Here is a 15,508-nt window from a genome sequence, read left to right on the forward strand (position 1 = left end):
TCCGAGTGGACCATGTTCCGAATCTCTATTGTTGAGGCGGCTGATTGGAGCTGTGGCCGCAAGGTTGTTGGTGCCTGTCGTGGCGGTAATCCCAGAACCCGTTGGTGGACACCAGCAGTGAGGGATGCCGTCAAGCTGAAGAAGGAGTCCTATCGGGTTCTTTTGGCTCATAGGACTCCGGAGGCAGTGGACGGGTACCGACGGGCCAAGCGGTGTGCAGCTTTAGCGGTCGCGGAGGCAAAAACTCGGACATGGGAAGAGTTCGGGGAAGCCATGGAAAACGACTTCCGGACGGCTTCGAAGCGATTCTGGACCACCATCCGCCGCCTCAGGAAGGGGAAGCAGTGCACTATCAACACCGTGTATGGTGCGGATGGTGTTCTGCTGACTTCGACTGCGGATGTTGTGGATCGGTGGAGGGAATACTTCGAAGACCTCCTCAATCCCACCAACACGTCTTCCTTTGAGGAAGCGGTGCCTGGGGAATCTGTAGTGGACTCTCCTATTTCTGAGGCTGAGGTTGCTGAGGTAGTTAAAAAGCTCCTCGGCGGCAAGGCCCCGGGGGTGGACGAGATCCGCCCGGAGTGCCTTAAGGCTCTGGATGCTGTGGGGATGTCTTGGTTGACAAGACTCTGCAGCATCGCGTGGACATCGGGGGCGGTACCTCTGGATTGGCAGACCGGGGTGGTGGTCCCTCTCTTTAAGAAGGGGGACCGCAGGGTGTGTTCCAACTATCGTGGGATCACACTCCTCAGCCTTCCCGGTAAGGTTTATTCAGGTGTACTGGAGAGGAGGCTTCGCCGGATAGTTGAACCTCGGATTCAGGAGGAACAGTGTGGTTTTCGTCCTGGTCGTGGAACTGTGGACCAGCTCTATACTCTCGGCAGGGTTTCTGAGGGTGCATGGGAGTTTGCCCAACCAGTCTACATGTGCTTTGTGGACTTGGAGAAGGCATTCGACCGTGTCCCTCGGGAAGTCCTGTGGGGAGTGCTCAGAGAGTATGGGGTACCGGACTGTCTTATTGTGGCGGTCCGCTCCCTGTATGATCAGTGTCAGAGCTTGGTCCGCATTGCTGGCAGTAAGTCGGACACGTTTCCAGTGAGGGTTGGACTCCGCCAAGGCTGTCCTTTGTCACCGATACTGTTCATAACTTTTATGGACAGAATTTCTAGGCGCAGCCAAGGCGTTGAGGGGATCCGGTTTGGTGGCCACGGGATTAGGTCTCTGCTTTTTGCAGATGATGTGGGCCTGATGGCTTCATCTGACCGGGATCTTCAGTTCTCACTGGATCGGTTCGCAGCCGAGTGTGAAGCGACCGGAATGAGAATCAGCACCTCCAAGTCCGAGTCCATGGTTCTCGCCCGGAAAAGGGTGGAGTGCCATCTCCGGGTTGGGGAGGAGACCCTGCCCCAAGTGGAGGAGTTCAAGTACCTAGGAGTCTTGTTCACGAGTGGGGGAAGAGTGGATCGTGAGATCGACAGGCGGATCGGTGCGGCGTCTTCAGTAATGCGGACGTTGTACCGATCCGTTGTGGTGAAGAAGGAGCTGAGCCGGAAGGCAAAGCTCTCAATTTACCGGTCGATCTACGTTCCCATCCTCACCTATGGTCATGAGCTTTGGGTCATGACCGAAAGGATAAGATCACGGGTACAAGCAGCCGAAATGAGTTTCCTCCGCCGGGTGGCGGGGCTCTCCCTTAGAGATAGGGTGAGAAGCTCTGCCATCCGGGAGGAACTCAAAGTAAAGCCGCTGCTCCTCCACATGGAGAGGAGCCAGATGAGGTGGTTCGGGCATCTGGTCAGGATGCCACCCGAACGCCTCCCTAGGGAGGTGTTTAGGGCACGTCCAGCTGGTAGGAGGCCACGGGGAAGACCCAGGACACGTTGGGAAGACTATGTCTCCCGGCTGGCCTGGGAACGACTCGGGATCCCCCGGGAAGAGCTAGACGAAGTGGCTGGGGAGAGGGAAGTCTGGGCTTCCCTGCTTAGGCTGCTGCCCCCGCGACCCGACCTCGGATAAGCGGAGGATGATGGATGGATGATGGATGGATGGATGATTCAGTATTTTACTGTATTGGGCTTTTTGCTATTATGTTGACTAAAATACAATGCCGCACAATAATTAATTTAAATCTGCCTGAAATGTAGGTTTTTGCATAAATGCCCCCACCCCCTCCAAAAAAAACCAAAAGAAACAACCCTCAACCTTGATTGAGACTAAGGCAATAATTCAAATGCAATTCAAACTACATCCAGTATTTAATATTTTGAAATGGTTACAATAGCACATGATTTAGGTATTTTTATCTTTGGGACCAATTTTGGATTCAATTGGCGATTGTTTTTGGAGGTATTCTCTTTACATAGTGTTCAAGATGGTTACTTCCGCCCACTCTGAAGAGTCTCGGCGTCTGATTGGTCCAATTTTCAGTTAGGCGCTGCCTGATTGGCCAGTGGATGATGTCGGATCCTAACAGAGGGCTAAATCACTAGTTAACTATTTTCATCTTGGAAGTTATACAGCTCACGTATCACACTTAATATTGAATATATATATAAAGGGTTTTCCAAAAGGACCATTTATAATCGAAATACAAAACTTCACACACGATTTTGAGCACAACAGAGCGCTCAGTGAACAGCACTTCCGGGACCTGCAGCACCAGAGGGAGACATCTATCTTGGCCACAAACCATCTTTGACAGTCTTCGGCAGCATGGTTGAATCAGGTGAGCATAAAATGGAGTTTAACGTAATTAAATAGACCAATGTTTTTTAACATAGGAAAATAGTTCATTATAAACAACAGTTAAATGTTTTTTGTTATTAATTGCAATCAGATTTGATTTTATGAGGTTAAATAAAGCATTTCAGTTCTGGGCCAAGGCCAAGGCATTTAATTTTTTTTTTTTTTAAGTTGCATGAAAGATTATAAGTAGCAGTGATTGTCACACACAAGGTGTGGTGAAATTATTCTCTGCATTTGACCCATCACCCTTGATCACTATGCAAGTAAACCTTTTCTTAATTTTAAACAAGACAGACTAGAGTTCTTCAAATTGTTTATACTTTTTCTCAAATACAAATATTTCAAGCTGATAAGCACTATGGAGTTGGCATGTTACTGATATTGTTACATTAGTTCTTTGTTTGAGAAGCTTCATGGCTGCATTGAGCCTAAATTTAACAGTTTTTGAAGGGTTTAGTTCTTTGTTTTATTTCTGTGTCACTGACTTTTTTCATTTTTATGTGTGGATTTGTTAGGTGCATCAACACATGATGTAGACATCGTATCCAAAAGAAGAGCGAGACGTAATCCTGAGGCTGAAGCCACCGAGTTTATGTGATCTGGATGTGACAAGTCTTGTTTTAAGGCCCAGTGGATCAATGATTGGAAAGGTATGTCTTGTTATGTAACATATCAATGGTAACTGTATCAACATCTCATTTGGATCATTTCCTTACTGTCTAATAGAGGTTGTATTATATAGCTTTAATTAGAAGTGTTTGGAATAACAGCGTTCCACGTCCCAAGAGCTAGCTTCTGTAGCCGAGGATCGGACCGCCAAGTGCCCTGCCTTCGGCTGCCGCCCAGCTCACAATGCACCCGACCTCTATGGCCCCTTGGAGTCTTGTTCACGAGTGAGGGAAGAGTGGATGGTGAGATCGACAGGCGGATCGGTGCGGCGTCTACAGTAATGCGGACGTTGTATCGATCCGTTGTGGTGAAGAAGGAGCTGAGCCGGAAGGCAAAGCTCTCAATTTACCGGTCGATCTACGTTCCCATCCTCACCTATGGTCATGAGCTTTGGGTCATGACCGAAAGGACAAGATCACGGGTACAAGCAGCCGAAATGAGTTTCCTCCGCCGTGTGGCGGTGCTCTCCTTTAGAGATAGGGTGAGAAGCTCTGCCATCCGGGAGGAACTCAAAGTAAAGCCGCTGCTCCTTCACATCGAGAGGAGCCAGATGAGGTGGTTCGGGCATCTGGTCAGGATGCCACCCGAACGCCTCCCTAAGGAGGTGTTTAGGGCACGTCCAACTGGTAGGAGGCCACGGGGAAGACCCAGGACACGTTGGGAAGATTATGTCTCCCGGCTGGCCTGGGAACGCCTCGGGATCCCCCGGGAAGAGCTAGACCAAGTGGCTGGGGAGAGGGAAGTCTGGGCTTCCCTGCTTAGGCTGCTGCCACCGCGACCCCACCTCGGAAAAGCGGAAGATGATGGATGGATGGATGGATGGTATAACAGCGGTATATGAAAACGATGTTACTAATGCTGTTACTTTTACTGGTAACGAGTAATCTAATAACTTTTATGTACGCTACAACGCTGTTACGATGCGTTTTATGTAATGTGGCATGCTACTTTTGATGTGATTGTATGTCAACAAGACAGCGTTAGAAGCACAAAAGGGTTAGTGCAGGTAATATCTTTTTACTAATGAAAGCAACCCCCGGAAGTAATTACGAACACGATATCAAATAGAAAGAGGCCTCATCCACACGCGAACAAAAACATTCAACATAACTATCTTAACTGCCACTGCTAAGCTAAAAAATACAGCTGAACTATTCTGCTATGTCTGGGCGCTGAAGTCCCACGTCACTTGGCAAAAGGCACAGCTTTTTAAAGGCACACACACACTCTGCTCTCATGAAATGTCTCTCAACTGCATATGCTAGATATTTAAAACTTTTCTTTTTCAAGTAACACATTAATTACAAACCCCGTTTCCATATGAGTTGGGAAATTGTGTTAGATGTAAATCCATCCATCCATCCACCTCTTATTCCCTTGTGGGGTCGCGGGGGGCACTGGCGCCTATCTCAGCTACAATCGGGCGGAAGGCGGGGTACACCCTGGACAAGTCCAAACGGAATCATTTTTTTTACAAATAATAATTAACTTAGAATTTCATGGCTGCAATACGTGCCAAAGTAGTTGGGAGAGGGCATGTTCACCACTGTGTTACATCACCTTTTCTTTCAACAACACTCAATAACCGTTTGGGAACTGAGGAAACTAATTGTTGAAGCTTGGAAGGTGGAATTCTTTCCCATTTTTGTTTTATGTAGAGCTTCAGTCGTTCAACAGTCCGGGGTCTCCTCTGTCGTATTTTACGCTTCATAATGCACCACACATTTTTGATAGGACTGCAGGCCGGCCAGGAAAGTACCTGCACTCTTTTTTTATGAAGCTGAACACGTGCTGAATGTGGCTTGGCATTGTCTTGCTGAAATAAGCCGGGGTGTACATGAAAAAGTCGGCGCTTAAATCGCAGCAAATGTTGTTCCAAACAGATGGGTAACTTACAGATGTGTAAGTTACCCATGCCTTGGGCACTAATGCATCCCCATACCATCACAGATGCTGGCTTTTCAACTTTGCGTCGATAACAGTCTGGATGGTTCGCTTCCCCTTTGATCCGGATGACACCATGTTGAATATTTCCGTAAACAATTTGAAATGTGGACTCGTCAGACCACAGAACACTTTTCCAATTTGCATCAGTCCATCTTAGATGATCTCGGGCCCAGAGAAGCCGGCGGCGTTTCTGGATGTTGTTGATAAATGGCTTTCGCTTTGCATAATAGATCTTTAACTTGCACTTACAGATATAGCAACACGCTGTATTTAGTGACAGTGGTTTTCTGAAGTGTTCCTGAACTCATGTGGTGATATCCTTTAGAGATTGATGTCGGTTTTTTATACAGTGCCGTCTGAGGGATGGAAGGTCACGGTTATTCAATGTTAGTTTCCAGACATGCCGCTTACGTGGAGTGATTTCTCCAGATTCTCTGAACCTTTTGATGATATCATGGAGCGTAGATGTTGAAATCCCTAAATTTCTTGCAATTGCACTTTGAGAAAGGTTGTTCTTAAACTGTTTGACTATTTGCTCACACAGTTGTGGACAAAGGGGTGTACCTCGCCCCATCCTTTCCTGTGAAAGACTGAGCATTTTTTGGGAAGCTGTTTTTATAGCCAATCATGGCACCCACCTGTTCCAAATTAGCCTTCACACCTGTGGGATGTCCCAAATAAGTGTTTGATGAGCATTTCTTAACTTTATTAGTATTTATTGCCACCTTTCCCAACTTGTTTGTTGCGTGTAGCTGGCATCAAATTCTAAAGTTAATGATTATTTGCACCAAAAAAATGTTTATCAGTTTGAACATCAAATATGTTGTCTTTGTAGCATATTCAACTGAATATGGCTTGAAAATGATTTGCAAATCATTGTATTCAGTTTGTATTTACATCTAACACAATTTCCCAACTCATATGGAAACGGGGTTTGTACTTAATTTAATAATTATTTACATTTATGAAAGAGTAATTCTGTTTGTAATTGAATTTTTAGTCAAGTAACGACTATTATTATTCCTTTTTAAAACAGATTTTCCAAACATTGTTAATTGATAAACTGTTTTATCAGGATATGGTGTATTTGCTCTTGCATCAATTTAAAAAGGTTCTTTTGTGGTCGAGTACCGAGGGAAGTTCATCACAAGACATGAGCGGGACAAGAGACAGAAACCCTCTATAAATATCTTTACTATTTATCTGGCATTATATGCTCATAATGTTAACAACAAAAAGTGCTGATAATGTTATAATTAATAAGTTCTAACATTATTTTTATGTGTTTTGTTGCAGACACCAACTGTTGATGTTCTATCTCAACATTCTCCAGATTCATGTGAGCGATAAACCGACTTCATCCCTCCAACAGGTTATTACTTGACTATTTTACTATCCATCCATCCATCCATTTTCTACTACCTGTCCCTTTTTTGGGTTGGCGGGGTGTGCTTGAGCCTATCTGAGCTGCATTCGGGCGGAAGGCGGAGTACACCCTGGACAAGTCGCCACCTCATTACACGGCCAACACAAATAGACAACATTTACACTCACATTCACACACTAGGGCCAATTTAGTGTTGCCAATCAACCTATCCCCAGGTGCATGTCTTTGGAGGTAAGATGAAGCCGGAGTACCCGGAGGGAACCCACGCAGTCACGGGGAGAACATGCAAACTCCACACAGAAAGATCACGAGCCCAGGATTTAACTCAGGACTACTCAGGACCTTCGATTTGTGACGCACATGCACTAACCCGTGTCCCACCGTGCTGCCCTATATCTGCTAAAAACTTGACACAACCTATACTTCAAAAGACATTTAATCCTTTTAACCTCTCACAGATCAGTTTATATGACAAAAATGTTTTAAGCGTACTTCCATGTTAGTCTGTGGAATTTACAACTCATGTTTAGCAAAACAGGAGATGTTACAGGTCAGCAACATGAATTCTATATGTGATCACTTGTCATGTACTCATATTGTTTGAACTAAAAAAGACTTCAGTGTGTTTCATATAAGGTCCTCATATTTTTCTGAACCACATTAGTGTGTGTTACAATGTTTAATTCAAAGCTTTAAAATGAGTGTTTCAATCCAGGTCCTCATATTTTCTGAACCACATTTTAGTGAATGTTACTTTCTTAAATAATAGTCTAAGAGCTAAAACGCTATAATAATCTTTACTGTTCATGTAGAATTATATGCTCAGAATATTATCAACCAAAAGTGGTTGTTAATGTTATAATTAATTAGTTCTGACATTATATTTTTGTGTTTTGTTGCAGACACCAACTGTTGGGGTTCTATCTCAACATTCTCCAGATTCAGATGTGAGCGATAAACCGACTTCATCCCTCCAACAGGTTATTACAAGTCTATTTTTACTATATCTGCTCTAAATGTGACCCAACCTATATTTTGAAAGACATTTATTAATTTTAATCTCTCACAGATCAGTTTATATGACAACATTTTCGTAAGGGTACATCCATGTTAGTCAGTAAGGAGTTTGGAACTCATGTTTAGCAAAACAGGAGATGTTACAAGTCAACAACATACATTCTACATGTGACCACTCGTCATGTCCTTATATTGTTTGAACCAAGAAAGACTTAGGTGTGTTTCATAAGGTCCTCATATTTTCTAAACCAGATTAGTGTGTGTTACAATGTTAATGTCCAAGCTTTAAAATGAGTGTCTCAATTCAGGTCCTCATATTTTCTGAACCAGATTTTAGTGTGTTTTATATTCTTAATTAATTGTCTAAGAGCTGAAACTCTGTAATAATATTTTCTATTTATCTGGCATTGTATGCTCAGAGTTTTATCAACAAAAAGTGCTGATAATGTTATAATTAATTAGTTCTGACATTATATTTTTGTGTTTTGTTGCAGAAACCAACTGTTGAGGTTCCATCTCAACATTCTCCAGATTCAGATGTGAGCCATTAACTGACTTCATCCCTCCAACAGGTTATTACATGTCTATTTTTACTATATCTGCTCTAAATTTGACCCAACCTATATTTTGAAAGACATTTATTTATTTTAATCTCTCACAGATCAGTTTATATGACAACTTTTTCGCAAGGGTACATCCATGTTAGTCAGTAGAAAGTTTAGAACTCATGTTTAGCAAAACAGGAGATGTTACAAGTCAACAACATAAATTCTACATGTGAGCACTCGTCATGTCCTTATATTGTTTGAAGCAAGAAAGACTTAGGTGTGTTTCATATAAGGTCCTCATATTTTCTGAACCAGAAAATGTGTGTTACAATGTTAATGTCAAAGCTTTAAAATGAGTGTCTCAATTCAGGTCCTCATATTTTCTGAACCAGATTTTTGTGTGTGTTACATTCTTAATGAATTGTCTAAGAGCTGAAACTCTGTAATAATCTTTACCCTTTATCTGGCATTGTATGCTCAGATTTTTATCAACAAAAAGTGGTGAGAATGTTATAATTAATTAGTTATGACATTATATTTTTGTGTTTTGTTGCAGAAACCAACTGTTGAGGTTCTATCTCAACATTCTCTAGATTCAGATGACAGCCATAAACCAACTTCATCCCTCCAACAGGTTATTACATGTCTATTTTTACTATATCTGCTCTAAATTTGACCCAACCTATATTTTGAAAGACATTTATTAATTTTAATCTCTCACAGATCAGTTTATATGACAACATTTTCGTAAGGGTACATCCATGTTAGTCAGTGGGGAGTTTGGAACTCATGTTTAGCAAAACAGGAGATGTTACAAGTCAACAACATAAATTCTACTTGTGAGCACTCGTCATGTCCTCATATTGTTTGAACCAAGAAAGACCTAGGTGTGTTTCATATAAGGTCCTCATATTTTCTGAACCAGAGTAGTGTGTGTTAAAATGTTAATGTCAAAGCTTTAAAATGAGTGTTTCAATTCAGAAAATGCAGTGCCTCTTGTTTACAGCCGGTTTCTGCAGCGCTGTTTTCATTGATCAAAGTATTTTTTCGGTGGTCGTGTTTTTGGTACATAACTTGTAAATAGTGCGCAAATAATAGGCTATATACATATAAATACATTCAAACCCCGTTTCCATATGAGTTGGGAAATTGTGTTAGATGTACATATAAACAGGATACAATGATTTGCAAAGAATTTTCAACCCCAATTCTGTTGAATATGCTACAAAGACAACATATTTGATGTTAAAACTGCTAAACATTTTTTTTGCAAAGAATTTAGGGATTTTACCATCTACGGTCCGTAAAATTATCAAAAGGTTCAGAGAATCTGGAGAAATCACTGCACGTAAGCGATGTACTGCATTAAAAACCGACATCAGTGTATAAAAGATATCACCACATGGGCTCAGAAATACTTCAGAAAACCACTGTCAGTTACTACAGTTGGTCGCTACATCTGTAAATGCAAGTTAAAACTCTACTATGCAAAGCAAATGCCATTTATCAACAACACAGAGGAACGCCGCGGGCTTCGCTGGGCCCGAGCTCATCTAAGATGGACTGATGCAAAGTGGAAAAGTGTTCTGTGGTCTGACGAGTCCACATTTCAAATTATATATGGAAATTGTGGACGTGGTGTTCTCCGGAACAAAGAGGAAAATAACCATCCGGCGCAAAGTTCAAAAGCCAGCATGTGTGATGGTATGGAGGTGTATTAGTGCCCAAAGCATGGGTAACTTACACATCTGAGAAGGCACCATTAATGCTGAATGGTCCATACAGGTTTTGGAGCAACATATGTTGTCATCCAAGCAACATTATCATGGACGCCCCTGCTTATTTCAGCAAAACAACGCCAAGCCACGTGTTACAACAGCGTGTCTTCGTAGTAAAAGAGTGCGGGTACTTTCCTGGCCCGCCTGCAGTCCAGACATGTCTCCCATCGAAAATGTGTAGCGCATTATGAAGCGTAAAACACGACAACTTAAGCTGTACATCAAGCAAGAATGGTAAAGAATTCCACTTTCAAAGCTTCAACAATTAGTTTCCTCAGTTCCCAAACGTTTATTGAGTGTTGTTAAAAGAAAATGTGATGTAACACAGTGGTGAACATGCCCTTTCCCAACTACTTTGGCACGTGTTGCAGCCATGAAATTCAAAGTTAATCATTATTTGCAAAAAAAAAAAGTTTGAGTTTGAACATCAAATATGTTGTCTTTGTAATGCTTTCAATTGAATATGGGTTGAAAAGGATTTGCAAATCATTGTATTCTGTTTATATTTACATCTAACACAATTTCCCAACTTTTATGGAAACGGGGTTTGTATATATATTAGGGCTGGGCAATGATTAAAATTTTTAATCGAAGTTAATCACACTATTTCTCTTATTAATCGCGATTAAATGCATTGTATACGCAAAGCCCAATAATGAATTCAAAAGTAGTGTGTAGTGCACCTTTATTGGAATATTCTTCCACATGAACAAAAGCGCCAAAACATTTGTTGTGCAAACACAATTTAAATCAGTCCTTGTTAAACAGTAGCAGTTAAATAGCAAATTTTATGAAAATCAACTCAAAAAATGTAATTACAAACATTTAAGCTTATTGCCACTGCCAGGGTATTTAAGTTATCCTGTTTGTTATGGAAAATAAATATAATCTACATACAAATCTCTGAGCCACAATCATAACATCTGAACAGGCAATTTCTGAGGTAACAGCAGAAACATTTTTTTTTTATCAGGGATCTTATGTTTAAAAAACCTATATTATAGGTAGTGGGCTGTTTTAGGGAATTTTTGATCAAATTATCCATAGTAGCAATATTAATAATGTTGTGTTTATTCTGCGTAGTGCACTTAAAATAATTATGACCATATCTGTTTGCTTGGTGCTTTGATAAACTGAACGCATATACATGGTACTATATTGTAATGTTATGAGCCAGGGGGAAAAAAACTACCCTACCCAGCATGCAACAGGAGTGACGAGCATGCGCGGTAGCCCGGGATAGGTTGTGTCGCCATGACGGCATCTTGTATGTTGTGATATGCACGCTCTGAAAGTAAACGTTAAGAACTCAGCCAACACTTCTCGTCTGCATTATTCATAAATAGACGGACAACACACATACTCCGCTGCTTCACAAAGCACAATTTGTTAAATGTTTACTTTTACAGTTTTCTAATTCTTCCTTTCAGATTGACAGCAGGACAAATCGCTGGAAGTGGGTATGTCTCAAGCTTCTTCCACTTGGTCCACTCCAAAGCGGGGTAAATAAATAATCCACATCATTTACTAGAATATTATATTACGTTTTGCACCTTTTCACTGTGTTATAGTCATTATTCCTTCAGTAAGAAATTGTATTTTGTCTCCTTTATGACAGGTGCAAAGTGGAAGAAGTGGAAGCAGTTGAATGACACATGTTGCATTTTGTAACTGGCAACAAAGTACCAGGTAAAAAAGATTGTGAAGCCTGCCTCCATAAAGAACTAGTAGCTCTACAGGACAGAGATTGGCTTGCCATCAAGTACTACATCCATAACAGAATTATATTAAAAAAAGGGAAAAAAAATGTTTTCCCACATCTTCTGTGGTAGTTTGAGTATGTTACCAGCAATTAAAAAAGCAAAATAAACAGCAAGCGTTTTGTATTTATTCCAGATAATTCTTAGCGACAAAATCCACAAAAACAATTCAGTTACACTTAGTCGACAATTACATTTTTACCCATGTTTCTTTTAAACTCTTCTTGGTTTTAGATTACAGTAGCATGGGATTGGGATTTTTTTTTTTAATGACAACACATCAACTAAACCAACTCAGGTGGTTTTGTTAAGTCTCTGATGTCATTAGCCTCATATGTCACATGAACCTGAAATCTTTAACACTCTGTGATGTCATGGTTGTCATATTTCACAAACTTGAAATCTTAAACACTCTGTGACTTCATGGTCATCATATGTCACATGAACTTGAAATCTTAAACACTCTGTGACGTCATGGTTGTCATATGTCACATAAACTTGAAATCTTAAACACTCTGTGACGTCATGGTCGTCATATGTCACATAAACTTGAAATCTTAAACACTCTGGTCTTCATTTGTCACCTAAACCTGACAAGTCCTCATATGTACCATAAAAATCAGGTTCAGAAAAAAACAAAAGAGTTGCAAAAATCTCAATAGACCACTGTGTGTCTAAAATTCTGGTTCACTAACCGTCTGATTCCCAGGCCTGTAAGACCATTGGAAAGGCATGTCCCCATATGTCACGTTTTTGTCATAAGTCCTCATATGTCACCCAAACACGTATGTGTGTGTGTGTGTGTGTGTGTGTGTGTGTGTGTGTGTGTGTGTGTGTGTGTGTGTGTGAATGTATACATATATATAAATATATACGACATATACACATTATATATATATACATATATACATACATATGTTACTTATATATACACATCATATATATCAAAAGACTCCGGCTTATTAGTGATTCCTAGAGCCCAAAAAAAGTCTGCGGGCTATAGAGCGTTTTCCGTTCGGGCTCCAGTACTCTGGAATGCCCTCCCGGTAACAGTTCGAGATGCTACCTCAGTAGAAGCATTTAAGTCTCACCTTAAAACTCATCTGTATACTCTAGCCTTTAAATAGACCTTCTTTTTAGACCAGTTGATCTGCCGCTTCTTTTCTTTCTCCTATGTCCCCCCCTCCCTTGTGGAGGGGGTCCGGTCCGATGACCATAGATGAAGTACTGGCTGTCCAGAGTCGAGACCCAGGATGGATCGCTCGTCGGGACCCAGGATGGACCGCTCGCCTGTATCGGTTGGGGATATCTCTACGCTGCTGATCCGCCTCCGCTTGAGATGGTCTCCTGTGGACGGGACTCTCGCTGCTGTCTTGGATCCGCTTGAACTGAACTCTCGCGGCTGTGTTGGAGCCACTATGGATTGAACTTTCACAGTATCATGTTAGACCCGCTCGACATCCATTGCTTTCGGTCCCCTAGAGGGGGCAGGGGGGTTGCCCACATCTGAGGTCCTCTCCAAGGTTTCTCATAGTCAGCATTGTCACTGGCGTCCCACTGGATGTGAATTCTCCCTGCCCACTGGGTGTGAGTTTTCCTTGCCCTTTTGCGGGTTCTTCCGAGGATGTTGTAGTCGTAATGATTTGTGCAGTCCTTTGAGACATTTGTGATTTGGGGCTATATAAATAAACATTGATTAATTGATTGATACATACATATATATATAAATATTTAAAAATATACGTGAATATACATACACACACATATATATATACACACATATAAATACATAAATATATATAAATATACACATACTGTATATACATATACACATTTACATATATATATATATATATATATATATATATATATATACACATACATACATACAGTGAAGAAAATAAGTATTTGAACACCCTGCTATTTTGCAAGTATGAGAGATAACCTTAAAAGAAAAATCCAGAAATCAAAATCTATGATTTTTTAAACAATTTATTCGTGTGATACAGCTGAAAATAAGTATTTGAACACAAACATTAATATTTGGTGGAGTAGCCTTTGTTTGCAATTACAGAGGTCAAACGTTTCCTGTAGTTCTTCAGCAGGTTTTCACAGACTGCAGGAGGGATTTTTGCCTACTCTTCCACACAGATCTTCTCTAGAGCAGTCAGCTTTCTGGGCTGTCGCTGAGTAACACAGACTTTCAGCTTCCTCCAAAGATTTTCAATTGGATTTAGGTCTGGAGACTGACTAGGCCACTCCAGAACTTTGATATGGTTCTTGCGAAGCCACTTCTTGGTTTTCCTGGCTGTGTGCTTTGGGTCATTGTCATGTTGGAAGATCCAGCCACGACTCATCTTCAATGATCAGACTGAGGGAAGGAGGTTTTTGGCCAAAATCTCACAATACATGGCTGCAGTCATCCTCTCCTTAATACAGTACAGTCGTCCTGTCTCATGAGCAGAAAAACACCCCCAAAGCATGATGCTATAATCCCCATGCTTCACAGTAGGGATGGTGTTCTTGGGATGGTACGCATCATTCTTTTTCCTCCAAACACGCATAGTGGAATTCTGACCAAAAAGGTCAATTTTGGTCTCATTTGTCCGCAAAACATTCTCCCATGACTCCTCTGGATCATCCAAATAGTCATTGGCAAACTTAAGACGGGCCTTAACATGTTCTGGTTTAAGCAGGGGAACCTTCTTTGCCATGCATGATTTCAAACCATGACTTATTCGTGTATTACCAACAGTGACCATGGAAACAGTGGTCCTAGCTCTTTTCAGGTCATTGACCAAGTCTTGCCGTGTAGACCTGGGCTGATTCCTCACCTTTCTTAGCATCATTGAGACCCCACAAGGTGATATCTTGCATGGGGCTCCACCCCGATTGAGATTGACCATCATGTTTAGCTTTTTCCATTTTCTAATGATTGCTCCAACAGTGGACCTTTTTTTACCAAGCTGCTTGGCAATTTCTCCGTAGCCCTTCCCATCCTTGTGGAGTTGTACAATTCTGTCTCTGGTGTCTTTGGACAGCTCTTTGCTCTTAGCCATGCTGAATGTTTGGGTCTTACTGATTGTATGGGGTGGACATGTGTCTTTATGCAGCTAACGACCTCACACAGGTGCATCTGATTCAGGATAATACAGTGGAGTGGAGGAGGACATTTAAAAGCGGACTAACAGGTCTTTGAGGGTCAGAATTCTAGCTGATAGACCGGTGTTCAAATACTTATTTTCAGCTGTATCACACAAATTGTTAAAAAATCATAGATTGTGATTTCTGGATTTTTCAGCAGAAATGCACCTACTGTGAAAATTTCAGACCCCTCCATGATTTCTAAGTGGGAGAACTTGCAATATAGCAGGGTGTTTAAATACTTATTTTCTGCACTGTATATACAAACCCCGTTTCCATTTGAGTTGGAAAATTGTGTTAGCTGTAAATATAAACGGAATACAATGATTTGCAAATCATTTTCAACCCATATTCAATTGAGTGATAAATAAATGATAAATGGGTTGTACTTGTATAGCGCTTTTCTACCTTCAAGGTACTCAAAGCGCTTTGACACTACTTCCACATTTACCCATTCACACACGCATTCACACACCGATGGAGGGAGCTGCCATGCAAGGCGCCAACCAG

The 15,508-nt window shown here is 41.4% G+C and overlaps 1 long non-coding RNA gene across 1 annotated transcript; it reads left to right on the plus strand.

The window, feature by feature from the left end:
• Window positions 1-1,352: 1,352 nt before the first annotated feature.
• Window positions 1,353-11,966, plus strand: LOC133538073 (uncharacterized). The gene is made up of 7 exons (XR_009802925.1): window positions 1,353-3,398; window positions 6,661-6,736; window positions 7,654-7,731; window positions 8,263-8,340; window positions 8,873-8,950; window positions 11,525-11,596; window positions 11,713-11,966. It is a non-coding gene; the product is annotated as an uncharacterized LOC133538073 (long non-coding RNA).
• The last annotated feature ends 3,542 nt before the right edge of the window (window positions 11,967-15,508 follow it).

This window comes from Nerophis ophidion, linkage group LG19 (genome assembly GCF_033978795.1).
Source record: "Nerophis ophidion isolate RoL-2023_Sa linkage group LG19, RoL_Noph_v1.0, whole genome shotgun sequence".
NCBI classification, from domain to species: domain Eukaryota; kingdom Metazoa; phylum Chordata; class Actinopteri; order Syngnathiformes; family Syngnathidae; genus Nerophis; species Nerophis ophidion.